Raw genomic sequence first — 3,670 nt, forward strand, 5'->3', positions numbered from 1 at the left:
CCTATCTCTGCCAAGAACGTAGGTATAAATATAGTTTAATTTTCTCTTAAAAATACAGATAGATCCTAACACAATGCTTATGACAGATGTTCAAATACTACTCTTATCCATAGATAAGTCACCATAAAATAATAGAATCCATAAATAACCCTTAGAATTAAATGACATTACAGAAGAGATGGAGTCAATGGACATCTATAGAGTTTGTCTTCCAATAACTGCATAATACACATTCTTCTCAGAAGCTTGGGAAACTCTCTCAAAATAAATCATACTTTAGAAAATAAAGTCTTAACAAGTATAAGAATATTGAAATAATGTCCAGTTCTCTGTCAGACCATATTAGTATTGGAATTAATAGTAAAACAAGTTATAGAAAGCATTTAAACCTAAGGACACTGACAATATATTATTAGATGATAAGGGGCTTATTAAAGAAACAAGAAGACAAATCTCAATAATTCTAGCATCTAATAAAAATCAAAACATAATCTTTGAGAAATAACAACAGTAGTGCTAAGAGGAAATTTCATAGCTGTAAGTATCTACATTATTAAAAAAAAAAAAGGATCTCAAATAGCATAGTGATGCACCTCAAGATCTCTTAGACATATAAGGACTAGCCAAAGTCAAAAGTGGTTGATGGAAATAAATAATAAACATTAGCACAAAAATCAATAAAATGAAAACTATTATTTAATTAAAGCATCAATTAAAAATTGATTCTTTGAAAAGACAAATAAGAATGATATACTCTGAACCAACCTGATGAAAAGGAGTAGGAACATTTTCTAATAAATAGAATTGACCACAAGTCGTTATGTTGAAAAATGAACTTTACAACTTTGGCCAGGGCTGGGTGGGGGGGATGTGGGGAGGGGAGGAGATGGGAAGGGATGGGAAGGGGAAACAAAGGATGAGACAACAATGCTTGATAAGAAATGTACTCATTATCTTGGCCATGTAATTGTAACACCTCTGTACAGTATTTTCACAATTAAAAAAAAAAGAATTGACAGGAAGAGTTGGGAAGGTGGGAGGGAAGAGATGGTAGGGGAAAAACAAAGGAGGAGGTAACAATGTTTGATAGGAAGTGTACTCATTACCTTGCTCATGTAACTGTAACTCCTCTGTAAATTGTCTTCACAATAAGAATGTATTAAAAAATACATGTCAGAAAGAATGGCATTGCCCCATTTGTTAGGAAATGGAAAGACTTGGAAAAAATTATATTAAGTGAAGTAAGGCAGGCCCAAAGAAACACAGGTCCCATGGTTTCCCTTATTTGCAATCACTAGTATATGTCTGAGTCAAGCAGAAAAGGTCAGTTAAGTTGATGTTAGGGAAATGAACCCTAAGATATGTATTCAAATGTTTTTTTTTCTTTCATGTGATTGTTTCTAACACATTTATAAGATTATTTCTTTGTTGATTTGTATGTCCCTCTCCCATGGTATAACCCTTGCTTTCACTGTATTTGATGCTGTTATAATTTGTGGAGGGGAAGGGAAAAAACAAATCATTTAAATAGGGATACAGATGGACCCATTACAACAATGAGACGTACAAGTCGTTATGTCGAAAACGAACTTTACAACTTTGGTGTGGAGGGGGAGGAGGGTTGAGTCGGGGGTGGGAGGAGGATGGGATGGGAAGGGGAAACAAAGGAGGAGGTAAAAATGCTTGATAAGAAATGTACTCATTATCTTGCCCATGTAATTGTAACACCTCTGTACAGTATTTTCACAATAAAAAATAAATAAATAAAATAGAATTGACAATGAAATAATGCAATAAATACTAATGAAATATATAAGGTCATGAAGAAATATATTAATAAACTATATTTAAATAAGCTGGAAAAATCTTTTTAAAAAGGAGGTAACAATGCTTGATAAGAAATGTGTGCATTACCTTGCTCATGTAACTGTAACCCCTCTGTACAGTATTTTTACAATAAAAATATATTTTAAAAGACAGGATACATTTCTGGATGTACTTGACCTACCAAAATTGAATCAAGTGAACATATCTACAAAGTGACAGTCATCTGATTTTGACAAAGGAACCCAAAATAATATTAAAAAATAAACAAATTTTATACATATATATAAACATATGTCATATGGTACTTGGCTTGTTTTGCTCAATATAATAATCTCTGGTTCCATCCATTTCCTTGAAAAATGACATCATTTCATTCTGATGGATAGATAATATTCAGGAATATTATTGTGTTTGTATGTATGTGTAACCTGTGTGAATATATGCATATATGTATATTGTTATATTTATACATATATTTGTATATATAAATTTATAGGCAAATAGATTCTATACTTTCTCTGTTCATTCATTCTTAGCCATGCAGGAATTTACAATCAAAACAACAATGAGATTCCACCCTGTCTCAGCCAGTTGGCAATTATTAAAAAGCATGCAACAGCAAATGCTAAGAAGGATGCTGAGGAAAATGATTCTTATATACTGTTGAAAGGACTGTAAGCATTTGCTGGTCTATGAGCATTCAGAGAATACAAATAGTGCCTTTTTGGGAATCATATTATGAGAACCACTAAAGTAAAATGCTGAGTTAGCACTGCTAAAATCAACAAATACAAATTATGATCAGGAAATTAAAGGTATTTTGTTGCTATTTATATATTTATTTATTTAGTCTGTGGTGGGCTTGAACTCTGGGACTCGGCATTGTCCCTCTTCAGCTCAAGACAAGCTCTCTACTGGTTGAGCCACAGCCCTACTTCAGGTTTTCTGAGCAGTTTATTAGACATAAGAATCTCATGGACTTTCCTGCCTAGGCTGGCTTTGAAAGGCAATCCTAAGATCTTAGCCTTCTGAGTAGCTAGGATTATAGGGATGAGCCACCGGCACCCCACTACGATTATTTTATCAATTAGTTGTACAACGAGGATGTTAACATGTCTATATATCTATGTAATGTCCATTGATCAGACTCAACCTCACGGTCATTATACTACATCCCTTCTCCATTGCAAAAAAGTCTCACCAAATTTCACTGCTACATTTCACACACAATCTATATATTTATACATTATATATGCAAAGTCTATATATCTTCACACAAACACACACAAAAACATAATAATTCTCCTGAATATTATAAGTCCATCGACAGAATGACAAAATATCATTTTTTTTTTTTGGTCCGGTCGTGGGGCCTAAACTCTGGGCCTGGGTGCTGCCCCTCAGCTCTTCAGCTCAAGACTAGAGCTCTATCTCTTGAGCCACAGCGCCACTTCTGGGTTTTTTCTTTTTGCTTATGTGGTGCTGTGGAATTGAACCCAGGGCCTCAGGCATGCAAGGCAAGCGCTCTACCACTGAGCCACCTTCCCAGCCCCTGACATAATATCATTTTTAAGGGACTAGATGGAACCAGAGGTTATGTTTAGTGAAATAATCGGATATCAAAAAGTCAAATACGGAATTATATGTATTATATCATTCATATGTTTATATATATTATATATACATTTATATATGTGCATAAATATAAAACTCTTGGTCCCCTTCCTGGAACTTAGGGATCCAAAATGAGATGAGGCCAATTTGTCTCCAGTTTCAACGTCCTTAGAAAGACACTTGTGCTTGTCATGTATGAGAACAACTGCTCTTCTTCAGTTAGGTTGAC

Source organism: Dipodomys ordii, unplaced genomic scaffold (assembly GCF_000151885.1).
Source record: "Dipodomys ordii isolate 6190 unplaced genomic scaffold, Dord_2.0 Scaffold52, whole genome shotgun sequence".
NCBI lineage: Eukaryota > Metazoa > Chordata > Mammalia > Rodentia > Heteromyidae > Dipodomys > Dipodomys ordii.